At 45.4% G+C, this 16,067-nt stretch overlaps 1 long non-coding RNA gene and 2 pseudogenes across 2 annotated transcripts; 2 read left to right on the top strand and 1 right to left on the bottom strand.

The window, feature by feature from the left end:
- Positions 1 to 942: 942 nt before the first annotated feature.
- Positions 943 to 7,024, bottom strand: LOC112270822. Of its 2 annotated transcripts, none has more exons than XR_002963306.1 (4): positions 6,546 to 7,024; positions 6,218 to 6,439; positions 4,969 to 6,109; positions 943 to 1,314 (listed from the first exon to the last, which is right to left on the bottom strand). It is a non-coding gene; the product is annotated as an uncharacterized LOC112270822 (long non-coding RNA). The 2 variants fall into 2 exon arrangements; XR_002963305.1 differs by having other exon boundaries at positions 5,966 to 6,109.
- Positions 2,378 to 3,662, top strand: LOC100838574 (annotated as a pseudogene).
- Positions 7,025 to 8,428: 1,404 nt separating the features above from the next.
- LOC100837976 lies at positions 8,429 to 12,229 on the top strand (annotated as a pseudogene).
- The last annotated feature ends 3,838 nt before the right edge of the window (positions 12,230 to 16,067 follow it).

Here is a 16,067-nt window from a genome sequence, read left to right as displayed (position 1 = left end):
TCATAGGGGTGTTGTAGCTAGGATCATAGCTAGCAAGCAGAAGCCCAACCTTACGATAAGTTCGTCAAAATCTGCAGCTACGTCCGCTCTTCTTGCTCCTCCGCCCACTTAGAAAAAAAGAATAAATTTCATAAAACCACGCATTTTGTGTCATTTTTCTCACAGAACCACAGTTAACGCTAATTGTCTCAATGAACCACCGCTTTTCGGACAAAGCTTCTAAAAAAACCCTAAGTCCCTAATCCGTCAGTTTAGGCCATTTGACGGGCTTTCTAACATGTGGGTCCAACAGTCAGGTTCCACGTGTGCAGTCGAGCCCAAATCACTTGCTCTAGGTCGGGCCAATCAATCACGCATGGCAAATGATTCGGGCCCAAGTGGACATGTGGCACCTGACTGGTGGGCCCCACATGCTAGAAAGCCTGTCAAATGGCCTGAACTATCAGATTAGGGTTTTTTGAGAAGCTTTGTCCAAAAAGTAGTGGTTCCTTGAAACAATTAGCGTTAAGTGTGGTTCTGTGAAAAGAATGACACAAAATGTGGATTTTTTAATTTATTCTAGAAAATATGATCTATGATCTATCAGCCGTTGATCTCTTTTCAACTGCTTTTTTGCGTGAAACTGAACTCAAAGTATTGCACGGCGTACATGTCTGTAAGCATTGATTACATGGTTTCAGCAAGATTAGCAAGAAAACCTCTCCGACAACCTACTCGGCTGGTTACTAGGCCTCCACAGATTCCCTTCGTCCATAATATAGATACGCACGTATTCATAGATCATCAGTTTGATCAATTAAATATGTATTTTCTTAACAAAATGTATATCATTAGATTCATTATCGAAAAAACTTTCTAATGATATAATTATTTAATTTATATTAGATGATTTAAGAATGCGTATGTGCCTCATATTATGGGACAGAAGGAGTACGTGCATTGTGGCCTAAGACAAGGAAACCTATGAACGGAGGAATTTGGTATAGAAAATTCACAAGAATCAGTTGACTCCCGCAGGAATCAGAGAAAACGAAACCCACGTTCCAAAAGAGGCCTTAAATTTTGTAATAACACTTGAATGTAGCCTAAACACTAACATCGACAGCTAGTGACCGGGAAAATCTCTCCGGACGCCTCGAGTTTCTTGTGCCTTTCAGAAAATCTGTGTACCAGATCGCAGAGCTCCTTGGATACCTCTTCATATCCTTGTCAGCAAAATCCACGTAATAGAGTCCATAGGTGTCCCGGACACTGAGTAGTTCATACAAGTCCATCAACGACCACACGAAATAGACCCTAGTGTTTGAGCCATTCCTGTGAAAAAAATGTTACTTCAGGTTATTACCACGTCAATGAGTCTTCCATTACAAGAAAGAAAAAGTTTCAAATTTCCACCACTGGTTTTTGTCTCCATGAGCGATCTAAACAGTACAAAATGGCAAAAAACAGATGAGTTGGGTATGTTCATGCGCTATCTTCTTCAGAGACTCTTGACACTATCGACTGATCATCATTTCGTCACATTTTGGATAACCAATAATGGACACAGTACTCTCTCTTTTTTCAGCCGACGATCAGGTTCCACTATTATACAGTAGAGTACTTTTTATGAATAATATTGTTAGTAGTGCAAAAAAGGGACTCGGTCTCATAAACAAAACTGTTACTTGTATTGTAGGCTATTTAGTTCCAAAAACCAAAGCACACATTTTCCATTATGAAGAGAATGAACTTGGGCAGAAAAGGATGTTCATATACTTCACAGTGTGCATCTATGCAATTGCAGGACACACAGAAGCAGAGACTCACACAAAAAGATCAGTTTGCTTACATGTTCCCAATTATATAATCTTCTAGCATGACTAGCCCCATAATCCTGTTCTTGTATATAAAAGTACATGTTGCCAAAAATTACAATAACACTATGATTAGAGTGTCCGTATTGCATCTACGCCATGTTGCCAAAAATTACAATAACTCCATGTTTCATGCAGCAGGGCACTAGCTTAATTTATGATTGACATAGAGAACATCTAGTACAAATTATTGATGGACACCTTTTGTTTTATATCCTGTTAAATGATTTGAGTTTCCTATAATTAAACAAGGCCAACTGCCAAATCATTTAGAGAGAAATGTAATACCTGACAGCAGTAAGTAAAATCTGTCACATATATACACGTTAAGGGTAAAATGTGGCACAGATTTTAAAATGAGGTAAACACCGTCACAAATGGCCAAACAGGGCACAAAAAGTGGAATTCACTCCAAAAAACGACGATTTATTACTGGGCCGAACGAAGGAAAAAAACACAACTAAAATGGCCGATGGAATTATGGGACAGGTGTGGCAGCCGACCTCTATATTCTTAAACGCGGCCCAATTAAACGCGGAAGCCGACCTCTGTATCCTCTGGGCCCACAGGAGCCCACTCCCCGCGGCGAGGAAAAATCAGAAATCGACATGCATGGCAAGCGTGATCGCTGCATCGGCGACGGTTGTCCTCCTGGCCTCACAGACGAGAGCTTGAAGCAGGACATATGCCTTCTGCTTGATCAAATCCATGGTTTCTACAAGGCGGCGCTCGATCGGCTTCCGATGCGGGCGATTCCCTCGCTAGCACCGGCCCTCCTCAAGGCCGGCATCTGTTTCGGCTTCCTCGACCCAGTCTCCAACATCATCGCCAACACCATCGCCTTCCACCACCCCACTTCACCGATGACTGGATCCGACAACGACGACGACGATGAGGCAAAGGAATTGGTCCTCTCCAAGATCCTCACCGACTTCGACGACAAATACGTCTTCCAAGTACCGCTTTGCCGGCACAAGTCCCCTGGTATGACCGTCGCGCGGCGGTCGCTGGACGGCCTTGTCTGCTTCCTCACCACCCACTTCCGCTACCTCGCGGATACGGAAGCCCTGCGCTACCTGCGCCTGGCCAGGGCCGACCTGCTCACCGCTGTGCGCCTCATCGAGCGAGATCGTAACAAGAGGCGCAATGACGAGCTTGCGTTCACCATTACCTCCCTTACCACTAAGGTCGCCCTGGAATGTGCCGGTGTGTCTGCGGTGCATCCTGAACCAGATGTCCTGGTGAAAGCGGTGCTCACTGTGGCTTCTCGACGGATTGAGGTCGCTGCCCTTTTTTCAGGACAATGCCCTCTCTTACCTGCCACAGTTGCTCAGCCAAGGGCCTACTGCGAGTATTGGTCTCATGAACCCATCACTGGATCTCTGTGCTAGGAAGAAGAGAAACGAGCAGCCAGCTACGGCCACAGAATCCATAGAGGGGAGTAGTATGGCAGATAAGCGGCCTGGGTCTCCGTCGACATTCAGATACTTGCAGTCTTTGAAGCTGTTGCTCCTCGGCAGGATGCGTGGGCTCTACTTACGGGCACTTGCCAAGCTGCCTCGGGATGGCTTGCGCAAGCTTCACCATTGCAGCCTTCTCAAGGGTTGATATTGCTATGGCCCCGGTGATCCTGTCTCCAACATTATCCTCAACACCATCTGGTATGGCCGTCTGTTCCCCACGCATGAAAAGTTTGAGCTGCACTTCAAGGTAGACATGATATGCACAAAGTTGCTTGCACGCGTCGAATATTGCTAGAGAACATGAGTAGTGATGAATATGATGATATGTTCAACCCGGATGAAATTGAATCCGATCTTGCTCTTCAGAGACAAATAGAAGATGGTAGAAACCGATAAGCATTTGCTCATTGAGTTGGTTTTGTTATTGGCGGTGTCAACGACATCGGTTGAAAGGGCTTTCTCGGCTATGAAGATTATCAAGTCTAAGTTGCGCAACAAGATTGTTAATGAGTGGTTCGATGATTTGATGATATGTTACACCGAGCGAAAAAAAATTAAACAACTAGATGATGACCTTATCGTTAAGCGGTTTCAAGCCATGAGGTTTTGCAGAGGACATTTGCCAAGGCCTAATTAGCATCTCATGGGTAACTTTTATTTTCTCAATTCCAATGTATCGATACTTCATATCTGGATAGTATGATTTACTACTCCAATTTTTTCTCTAGATTCTCTCGTGTCCTCGTTGATGTGCGGCTCGAGATTGGACTTTGGAATTTTATTGTCGACCTGCAAGTTGACGTTGGATTATTAGCTAGCGGCTTGTTTGTTATCACATTTTGGGTTTATGACTATTAATATGATCTAATTGGCATTGTCATGGAATTTTCTTTGTCGAAATGTCAACATTACCACTTATATATTTGGATTTATTTTATTTTATTTTCGTGCCCTTACTACCTTGGCTACGCTCAGATATACCCGAGGCTGAAAACAGTGCTCGCTTCTACACTTGTTCGTTTGGCGATTCATCGCAAATGCCCTCACGGAGCAACTGCTAACGGTCAAGCCCCTTTAATCGTTTGATTCCGATGGGTGGGCCACAGGCAACCCTGACAGGTGGGGCCGAAGCGGATTTCTGAGGTATGGGACAACTAGTATGCAGCGCAAGCGGTTAAAGAGGATTGACCGTTACCTTGTGCTCCATGAGCGCATTTGTGAGGAAGCAGAGAACACACGAGTGTAAAAGCGAGCACTGTTTTCAGTTCGGGTATATATGAGCACAACTAAGGAAAGAGGGGCACAGTAATAAAAATCCCCTTATATTTTCGTATTATGTGTTGTTATTTGGGATTGGTAAACTATGGTTTGGCTTGTGCTGTGCCGAATCGCTGGCTCCGATCTCAATGCGGCTGGGCGTTTGTTTCCTTGTGCTCGAGTAAAAGAAAAGAAAAGATAAGGAGATGAGAAGCAAAAGCTCAAATCCAAAACAAGAAGAAGAAAAAGGCAACAAGGATGCGTACACCTGTCCTCGCACCAACACGACGGTGGGCCCGAGCTGTCAGTGGGATCACAGCGACGCGCGGGACCGTCTCCGAGAAGTCCGTGCTGGTGTGTGTATTTGGTTTATGGAAGTAAAGAAGGAGTACCTGTGAAAGCACGCGGTCGCGGTCGTCTCTGCCTCTGCCGCCATCAGCTGCAGGCTGCAGCTGCCACGCCATGAGGACCAGACCAACAGCTCGTGTCTTGCAATCTCATTATGAGATCGATGTTCTGTTTGTAGAGGCTTGGTCGTCTGAAATATAGGCGGATGGGCCCCTTGCCTGATCGAGGTGGTTTCTGTTTGGTCGCTTTGGATAGATCAAGGTGGGACGCGTCACATGCACGGGTCCCAGCGGCCAGCATGCAGCTGTCCGGTCAAAGCGTTTCAGGCTGGCGCTGCGCCGCTTCTTTCTCCGGTCAGCTCTACGCGCCAGTAGACTTGCGTATAACCTTTATGCGCTCCTTGGGTAAATTTGGATATACAGTATACTCGTAGGCCGTAGCCTCTTATCTTTGCTGGATTTATGGTAAAATCTCAGGAGTAGAAATCTAGAATGGCTCCAGAACAGTTGACAGCAAGCCTCTTATCTTTGCTGGATTTATGCATCTATTATAAGGTTGCAAGTGTACTCAACACAATTGCATTAAAGTTCACATTTTGCTGCATATTTGTATGGATTGATTTCCTGAATTGCGTCATTAACATAATTAGGGTTGTCCATCCATAGCTGCTAGTGATTTGTATGCAGTCAAGAGTAAAACCTGAGTATCAGGTTAAGAGAAAAACACTCGAGGTATCTGTTACAGCAGCCGTTCTGGACATTTCTTGTTATCTTGTATATCAATAGGCGGTATTTCTTTCAGGTTAGTTCAGAGTCTAGGAAGACTACAGTGAGATTAATTAATTGGTATATGACATTTTGATAGAACAGAATACTCGTGTAACTTGTGTGGTACCATTTATTGAAAATTTCAATAAATATCAGATCCACAATCAAGATCTCGAAGAACATGAATAAAAAAGAGAGAAAATGTAGTGTATATATGTTAGGTTTGACAGAATCATCCACATGAAATATGTATTTAATTTTGAAACCAAATTACCTTTCTGGAACCATGCGTGATTTTCGCACTACTTGCCAGATGTGTCGACGCTCATGTTTCTCTAATAATCGATCAACCTTGTGGGCTGAGACAATAAAAGGGCCTGGAATTTCAACCATCTATCTCCCCATGACTGGGGTCATCCTGAAGTTTCAAATAACACAATATTTACAGCTTTCTTAATAGGAAAGGAACATAAATTATCCAATAAAATTATCCCTCAAAAAAATATCCAATAAAGCAATGCCTCACCTTCATGCTATTTTTTTATGAGAGGCCATCCCCAAGACATATTGCATTCGAGAAATCTCGAGAGTGGTAACTATCACGAGAATCCAATTAACAAGTTTTGAAACCACCGAAATCAAATGGAAGGAAGGCACCAAAACAGATGTAGACACACCTGAAATAAAGGGAGGACATGTAACGTGCAGGCTGTAGCACATGGACTTGTGCTGCTCGTAGTTTAATTACCTGCAGGAACATAACATCCAGATTACACTCCACGAACTGAGCGATTGCGCATCCAAATAAGGTCGACGATAACTTGCCCATGAGATCCGCTGGCTAGAGCCTGTACCTCCGGCCGCACCTCAGCGCGCCGCCGTCGGACGAACGGAGCACGCACATCAACGCGCAACGACCAGGTTCTCCGCCAGTGAGTCCCCCACGACCTCAATCCGCCGGCCCGTGGCCGCCTCAATTCACGAACCGTCAAAGAGAGCACCAGCAATCAACGGCGAGATAGACACGGACAGAGGAAGGCGGCCACGCCGAACGAACACCAAATCGCAGAAGAACACACCCGTGCAACAGAAGATGAAGAGGGGAACGAACCCATGATGCTCAGAACCGTACGAATCGAAGAAGAGGAACAGTAGGAGCAGCGACCCACAGGCCACAGCACAACCGCCGGCAAGGGCAAAGGCAGCTTACGCGAAGGAGCAACAACGGCGAGCAGCAGCAGATCGGCATTCGGCAATGGGCGGACCTCACCGAAAGAAGGCGAAAAAAGAGAGGAAACAGAGGAACAGAGACGCCAGACGGAACCCCAAGAGGCAGGACACGCGCCCACCGAACCGGAGCTGGATTCAGTGAAGTGACTTCAGGTGAAGTTACGTCACCGAATTCTTCTCCCACCGAACCGACCCCGTGAACAACCAACGGACGACACGTCTGCACACAAACCGACATGATCATAGCGTGGCTAACAATCGGTCCCGCCATGCCAGGAACCAGGCGACTGAAATGAGTAAAGAATATTAGGAGTACTAACACTGAAGAAAAGGCACGGGCGAATCGTTCGGGACGAGAATTACAAGTTTGCCACCGCAGGTCCACGCTCGCGATCGCACACTCTCGGCCTCACACTCAATGTCAACACGGGGCCTGGAATCTGACCTGGACCGTATCATCACGAGGGATGTGATGAATGCAGAGCCTCGAATGGTGAAGAAGGAACACACGTTAGATCCAAAAATGCTACAACCAAACGACACAATTACAAATTTGCAGGTTTCCAATATGCTAGATTCAAATTATAGCCAAGCCACAAACCAGCTAGTAATATGGCCGATAATGCGCAGTATTCAATCAATCACCTATCAGATTATACACTGGTGAAAATAATAGTATATATTTATACGTAAGTGACAGATTTTACCCAAGCTAACGAATTAGCCTGATTCTGACATGTTGGCATGGGCCCATTCTTCAGAGTGACGTGGCAAGTCCCCACTGTATTTTGCTAAGCCATTTTTTCCTGCGCCTGTTCCAAAAATCCAGACCCAACCCATTTTCTTCCTCATGTGGCCACACACATGTAGGTCCCAAGTTGTTCTCCTCCCGAGAACTTTACCATGGCTGCTGCATCGGAGGACACTTTTGCACCCGGCCAAAATATATAGCCTTACTCCACTGTGTGTTGCGGCACAATAGCAAAACCGGCTAGCAACCTATTGAAAATCTTCCTCCTCGCGCCATCGGAAAAAACCAATATGTGAGAGGAGAAAAACAACAGGTGAGGGGAGAGAATGGGTCGGATCTGTAACTAGGAAAAGGAGAAAACAGCTTAGCAAAATGCACGTCCAATGCATGCGGACTTGCCACACGTCACTCCGAGCAGTGGGTAAATGTGGTAAAATCTGTCACATATACACACATTAAGGGTAAAATCTGGCACAGATTTTGAAATGAGGTAAACTGCGTGACAAATGGCGGATGTTGAAACAGCAGAAGCTGTCGCCTGCCTCCATGGCCTCCAAGCTTCTTTGCCTGTCCGGGACAGGGCCACGATCGTTGAAAGTGACTGTCAAAGCGTTGTTAACGGCCTAGATGCTTTGGGTCTTAATAGATCCACCACTGGCGCCATCATCAGAGACATCAAGCTCCTCCAAAACGCTGTGCCTCCGTGTTGCACTAAGAAAATTAGCAGAAACCAGAATCTATACTAGGTAGGGCTGCTGGCTCCTCTGGAGTCATGCTAGGTGAGGCTCCGGCCAGTGTATGATTTTATCCAAAGCGATTGTAATCATCTGATTCCTGATTAATTTATATCCTTTATTCCTTTTGGTTCAAATTTTTTTTGGCCAAACAGGGCATAAAAAGTGGCATTCACTCAAAAAACGATGATTATTAGTGGGCCGAAGGAAGAAAAAAAAGACTAAAATGTCCAATGGAATTATGGGACACGTGTGGCAACGTCAATTGAGGCCTGCATAGTCGGCCCGGCCCAATTAAACGCGGAAGCCGATGTCTTGGTGTGCGATGCCGGATGCCCCCTCTACATATCCTTCCGTCCTCCCCTTACAACTACCACCGGGAAACCGATCAACCGAACCCACGCCGGCGAGGAAAGCAGCTCGACATGCATTGCAAGCGAGACCGCCTCATCGGCTACGATTGTCCTATCGGCCACACATTGGAGAGCTTGAATCAGGAGATACGCCTTCTGCTTGACCTCATCCATGGCTTCTACAAGGCGGCGCTCGATCGGCTTCCGACGGGGACGATCCCCTCGCTGGCGCCGCGCCTCCTCAAGGGCGGCATGTGCTTCGGCTTCCTCGACCCGGTCTCCAACATCATCGCCAACACCGTCGCCTACAACCCCCACCCTTTTCCGATGATGCCTGGATCCCACGAGGACGACGAGGAGCCGCCGCCGGAGCGGATCCTCTCCCAAATCCTCGCCGATTTCAACGACAGATCCGTCTTCCAGGTGCCGCTTTCCCGGCACAAGGCCCGTGGCATGACCGTCGCGCGGCGGTCGCTGGACGGCCTCGTCATCTTCCTCACCACGCACTTCCGCTACCTCGCGAATACCTGCGCCTGGCCAGGGCCGATCTCCTCGCCGCCGTGCGCCTCGTCGAGCGAGATCGTAACAAGAGGCCCAATGACGAGCTTGCGTTCTCCATTACCTCCCTTACCACTAAGGTCGCTCTGGAATGTGCAGGCGTGTCTGCGATGCATCCTAAGCCCGACGTCCTGGTGAATGCCTTGCTGACTATGGCTTCTCGACGGGTCGAGGCCACTGCCCTTTTTGCTGGACAGGCCCCTCTCTCCCCTGCCACGGTCCAGCGCCTCGCCGAGTTGCTCAGGCAAGGGCCTGCAACGAGTGTTGATCTCATCTACCCATCAGTGGATCTCTGTGACACGAATAAGAGTAAGAAGAGAAAGAGAAACGAGCAACCATCTACGGCCACAGAATCAAAAGAGGGGAGTAGTAGTATTAGGAGACCTATGACTAAGAGATACATGCAGTGTTTGAAGCTGTTGCTCCTCGGCAAGATCCGCGGGCTCTACTTACAGGCGCTTGCCAAGCTGCCTCGGGACGGCTTGCGCAAGCATCACCACAGCAGCATCCTCAGGGCGGATACTGCTATGGCCCCAGGGACCCTGTCTCCAACATTATCCTCAACACCATCTGGTATGGCTCTCGGTTCCCCACGCATGAAGAGTTTGAGCTGCCCTTTAAGGTAAAGATGATATGCACAAGGTTGCTTGCGCGCATGGAATGTTGCTCCCTTTATGGCCTTGTCGCCATGTTTCGCGCCTGCTTCCCCTCTCTCACGGATCAGAACGCGGTCTGGTATCTGTTCATGGGCGATGCTGACGTCTGGAAGGCCATCCACAAGGCAAAAAACCATGGTCATACTGTGTCTGACAGTTACCACAATGCCTATATGAAAGCAGCGTGTGCTTTGTGGCATCCTGACCCTGACGCGCTGGTGAAATTTGCCACGTCTTCCTTGAACATGGAATCCTCCAAGTTGTCAGCTATATTACAGGGAACACTCACCAACGGCTGTGTTGAATGCCTCACCATGGCTTTGCCACATAATTCTCCACCTACCGAGTCCGACGAGCAGGCTCAGCAACTGAACGAGGTGCCCTCAAGCTCACAGGTCTTGAGCAAAAGCCAGAAAAGGTTTATTTCAGCGTGTCGGAAAAGATTTAGGGGAAACCAAAACTTCTTTGTCATAAAGGTCAATGAGGCATTGAGCAGCTACTCTCGGCAAAAAGGGGTTAGTGCACGTGCTTCTATTTTATGTTTTCTTGCTTTTGAATTTACCGTGCACTAATTTACTTCCATTTCCTTAAATCTTTTTTTCACTCATTGGCTGTAGCTGCAAGTTTGTGACCCTCAGAGTACCCTTTGACCCTCCTCAATTCAACCAAATGAACTAAAATTTTAAAATGACACAACTTTTAAAAAAACTAGTTCATTTGTTTTAACTAAGTAGGGTCAAAGGGTACCCTGAGGGTCACCATGTTGCATCTCTAATTGGTTGCCTCTTCTGCCTTATTATGTATAGGTGCGCTATAAACTTCATACCATTTGTGGTGTGCATCCTATGGTACCTGAAGGGTCAAGTCAGTCTCGTGCTATGAAGAACTTCAAATTTGAGTACTCCCATATCAACTTTTTGGCAAAAATGGAGGGTCCAAATTCTGCTGTCACAGCTCCAGAACTGATTTTCGCTCAATGCAACAATAGTGTTAAAGAGCAGCCGAAAAGACCATCCTGGTGTACCCCTGCATCGCAATCTTGCATAGATAATGGTATGCTCTCAGTTCTCTCTTCTCATGCTGGTAGCTCGTGGCAATTTGATTGTGTCATTTTTGAGTAATCAACAAGATACAAGAAAACAGTATTAGGTGTGTGCCTTGGTTAGCAATACTTATTAGTGCTTTTACATACATATCACAACATGCATATGTTTCTGATGCACCTTAAAACCTTTCACTAGAAAGATGCTGCGAATCCTTCTTTGATATCAGATTCTCAGGACTAGAACACGTTTATAGATGAAGAGTGATTCTCATGGTTTATCTATAAACAGTACCGCATTTCCTTTTATTCCTCTCACTATAAGTAGTAATTGCCATGTTTTATCTACACATCAGACCTTGTTTGGCACTAGTGTTTTTAGAGTTTTATCTCAAACTAAACACTAGATATCCAAATGAGTTGTTTGGAAGGAAGGTTTTCCAAGGGATTATCCCTAGTTTCCCCACAAAACACCTCATTTTTGTATCATTAAAAACACTTCTCCTACTAGTGTTTTTCGGGTGGAAATGGTTTTTAAGAGTTTTGGGTGAACGCCCAATCCCCTCAAAACCCAGAACACTTGTGGCTAAAACATAAACTAGTGCCAAACAAGGCCTCCGAGGTATATATTACTTCTTTTAATTATAGAAGAGTTTTTCTTGAGATGCAAGATTACTTTTAGATAATCAGAACACTGATAGTGCACAATAATGTTCCAATATGGTTGTAAGAGATAGCATAGAAATATTTAAAACTCTAGCTAAGTTAGTTTGCCACTTTGCTTTTATTGATACAACTTCAAGAATTGGGCATGTTCTTTTTCATGTTACTTTGTGTAGACTTTATTCACATATTAAAATTGACAAGTCAGGATATATAGTACACCCTCTGTTCCGTTGTAATTGATGTCAATTAAAACGAGGCAGTAGGATTTAGATGTGTCATCTATTATATGTTTCCTTGATAATCTAAATTTCTTCTGTTTATTTTGATGCAAGCTCGATGCTTCTCTTGTGAGTTTAATGGGACAAAGATTGTGCATCCATCTAATTGGGCATATTGTGGGTACTCTGAGGATTTCAATCTACTGGCTCAACGAAGAATGGCATTTTGAATGGATTTCTTATCGGTGCCTGCGCATCGAGTGCTGATCAGTTGCACTCGATGGTCGAAGATTGGATCTATTTTGATCCCAGTATGGACAAGATTGCACAGATGAGTCCTATTTCTGAGAGAATTGGGGGGGGGGGGGGGGGGTAGAATCATCTGATATGATTCAGCTTTATACGATGGAACATAATGTATTGGCTTGATGTGACCTCATTGAGGTAGTAATTACTCTATTACAATCTATTCGAACTTGTTCAAAATGAACCCTTCTGATAGTTGTGGATTTTCTGCCGCTTTTAGCTGATGTGCACTGGTTAGGTCGATGGCTTTCAGTATTGCATTCCCTTGTTTTGCTCAATTCAGTATTGCATTTCCTATTTTATATCCAGGGGAATTAGCTTCTCTCTTTGCTATTTTAACATGATAAAAGGGTGATACAATTTTAATAATATTCTGATTGGAACCAGCAAAAATTTATGTTGAAAGTCATGCTTGCTTTGTCCACAACAGTTGAACGGCAGAAAATCTCCTGCCTCTGTGTGTTCTTTTTACTGAAATATAAATGGTTTTAGCTTTGCCTTACGTCTTAAAACTTGACAAAGTTTATTGAATAATCTATCAAAATCTACAACCCAAATAGTGATTCATATACTGGATGTGGACAAGGATAGGTACTCCGTACTCGAGGAGAACGTGGTACCTCAACACATCGGAAAGGTCGGCGTTGGAGGCCGCAACGATTGCGAAGAGAAGGTCACGTATCCAACTTTTTTTTCCCCTTTCTTGCTTGTGTTCAAGAACTCAATTTGATAGATTTGGAAATTTTTCTGCCGGTTCTTGGCCTAAGTCGGTCATGGATGAGGTTGTGGAGTTGTATGAGCAGACCCACTGCTGGTCTGCTGTTGCTGATGGTTCAAATCCGGGCACTTGCTGCCTGGAGATACACTGCTACAACTCTTCCATCCGGGCGTCAAGAAGCAAGGAAGCAGGTTCTCTTTGTCTTCAGAGTTTGTTAGTGATTCGGATTTTCAGTGGATCGTTGTGAGATGGTTGTTTTTTGTGGTCTATGCTTCAGACTATGTACTTTATGGTTGTTGTAATTTGCTTTCTGAAGCTAGACTTTAGGGGTGTCAAGAACTTCAAGTTAGAGTGTTTCTTTTGCATTTTGAAGAGCGATGATCTCTCCGAAGACGGTGGTTCTTGTTCATGCGGGTCGATTCACCAACGGCAAGTGAGAGAGCCGTTGTTGTTGATCACAGATCTCACAAGCAAGGATATTTCAGGTTGGGCTCGGTGTTGCGACCTCAAGATCTACAGCTCAACCATTTACTACCTCTTGTGCACCCGTCTGCTCGATTGCCGGAAGAGTCGCTGGCGCTATGGAGGGCTTGCACCAAAGGGGCCTCTGAAAACTTTGAATGTGGCTGCGCACCAGTTCGCTCTCAACTCGCCAACCATCGGACTCCGGTTGCAGTATTCCCCGTCTTCGGTTTGCTAGTCGCTGCTTTTATCTTCAGCTCGTGCAATGAAGCACTTCTGTTTACTCTCCTTGTGAGAGCCTTGTAATCCCCTTGTTTATCTATATATATTACCTTCCAAAAAAAAAGATAAGGTCAAGTTGACCCCAACTGTTACAACCGCATTGCGGCCGCTGCTGCTAATCGTCGCCGCTGTTGCCCGCCACCTTCCTTTGATGAGCCGTAGCTACTGTGACCCTATGAGGCTATGAGCCGCCTTCCTCCACCGGAGTCGCCTCTGGCTGCCGCCGCATGAGCCACCAGCACTGAAGAAGAAGACAATGGTGTTTTTATTTTATTTTCCAATGTTTCAAACGGTGTATCTAAATGCTACAGGCGTGTTTTTTATACGTGCACAAGGTTATTATGTTGCAACAATTCAGAATGTGCTGCAACGGGATCTCCTTTAATACTGCGAAGGTTTCATACATGATTTTTGATGCTTTCATTAGTTTTGGGACCAATGTTTCGACGAGTTTTGTTGCATGCAGAAGTTTCGATTTTGCAAACGTAGAAAAAACGATGCATACGAGATTTTAATGGTGCGCCGAGTGGACTAACTAGATTTAATGTTTTATGAAAGATCCAAGGGCCAGGGAGGCGGTGGATAGACCATTTTTTTCACAGTGTGAGTTATATGCTGTCTTTACTATATTGAAGATCAAGGTTGCTCAACTGCCACGGCAACATACCTTCGATATTAAGAGCATCTTGATCGAGTTATATGCTGTCTTTACTATATTGAAGATCATCAACTGCCACGGCAACATACCTTCGATATTAAGAGCATCTTGATCGGTAGTCCCTAAAAACATTTGAGAAATAGGGTATCAAAAAATACAAACATCTTCAGCAATATCCCCCATTCCACCACCCCTAAAATCTTTATGACACGTGGGACCTACTTGTCACTAACTAGCATTTTAGTTTCTTCTTCACCAAAATTCCTCACGGGAGAATGACGACGCAGAGCGGTGGCTCGGCTGCGGCACGACATAGAGGCTGTGTGCGCTGTGGCGCTGGCACCAACGGAGCTGCGCAGAGTGTGGGCGGCGAAGCTGTAGGGGCAGACGAAGGGGCGCAAGCAGAGGGCGGCGCAATGGGCCGGAACAGCGGCTCGTCGAGGGGCCGCGCGTCAAGGCGAGACGAAGGGGCAGCGGCCGAGGCGGCGAAGAGCACGAGGCAGAGGCGGCAACCGCGGGCGCGGCCAGCAGAGGGCCGACACGACGATCCGTGGTGGCGCGGCCAGCAGAGGAGCGGCGGCGGAGGCAGCCAGCGAAGGGCCCCCTTATGCCTCGTTCGATTTTAGTTTTCCCTGCTGGGATTAGAGGGGATTGAAGGGGATTATAGGGAAAATGATCTACAAATCTAGCGATCCCCGTTGATCCTCGCTAGGCTGTAGGCTGGGTGTAAACGAACTGCTAACAAAATTGTCCACGTCTTATAGATACAATGCGCCGTACAACCATTTCAATAGGTTGTATGTTAGTTATCCAATGCGAGGTGAGAGAATATATATGATTGTTCTCTCATCTTGTCTTGAGGCTTGTGCTTGGGTTGTATGTTAATTTACATACAACCTTTCTCATTTTTTTCATTTAATACGTGTCAAGTTATCTGCAGAGATTTGCGGTGAGAAAAATTGGAAGAGAGTGCAACAAACTAGCCCATGGCCTAGCTAGTTTGGCCAGATTTCACAACGTAAACAAGTCATGGTATGGGATATCCGTGATGTAATCCGTGATGCCCCTGTACTTCACTCTGTGAACTCTGCTTCCGTAAATGAATGAAGCTCTTCTTCCCTGAAAAAAAGATTCTAGATGGAAAATTTACCAACAACTAACATATAACTGTTGGAGATGCCCTAAGCATATCCAACTTCAAGAATTAGGCCAATTTTGCTTTTATTGATACAACTTCAAGAGTTGGGCGTGTTTTTTTCATGTTACTTTGGGTAGACTTTATTCACATATTAAAATTGACAATTCAGGATATATATATATATATATATATATATATATATATATATATTACTCCATCCATTCCATTTTAATTGATAAAACGGAACAGAGGTGGTAGGATTTAGATGTGTGGTCTATTATGTTTCCTTAATAATCTGAATCTCTTCTGTTTGTTTTGATGCAAGGTCGATTCTTCTCTTGTGAGTTTAATGGGACAAAGATTGTGCATCCATATAATGGGACATATTGTGGGTGGTACGAGGATTTCAATCTACTGGCTCAACGAAAACATGGCATTTTGAATGGATTTGTTATCAGTTCCTGCGAACAGAATGCTGATAAGGTGCACTCGATGATAGAAGAGTGGATCTATTTTGATCCCAATATGGACAAGATTGGGGAGATAAGTCCTATTTCTAATGCGCCTAGGGAGTTGAGAGCATTAGGGGGTAGAATCTTCTGAT

The sequence above is a fragment of the Brachypodium distachyon genome, chromosome 2 (assembly GCF_000005505.3).
Source record: "Brachypodium distachyon strain Bd21 chromosome 2, Brachypodium_distachyon_v3.0, whole genome shotgun sequence".
NCBI classification, from domain to species: Eukaryota; Viridiplantae; Streptophyta; class Magnoliopsida; order Poales; family Poaceae; genus Brachypodium; species Brachypodium distachyon.
This window is presented reverse-complemented; position numbering and strand designations above follow the sequence as displayed.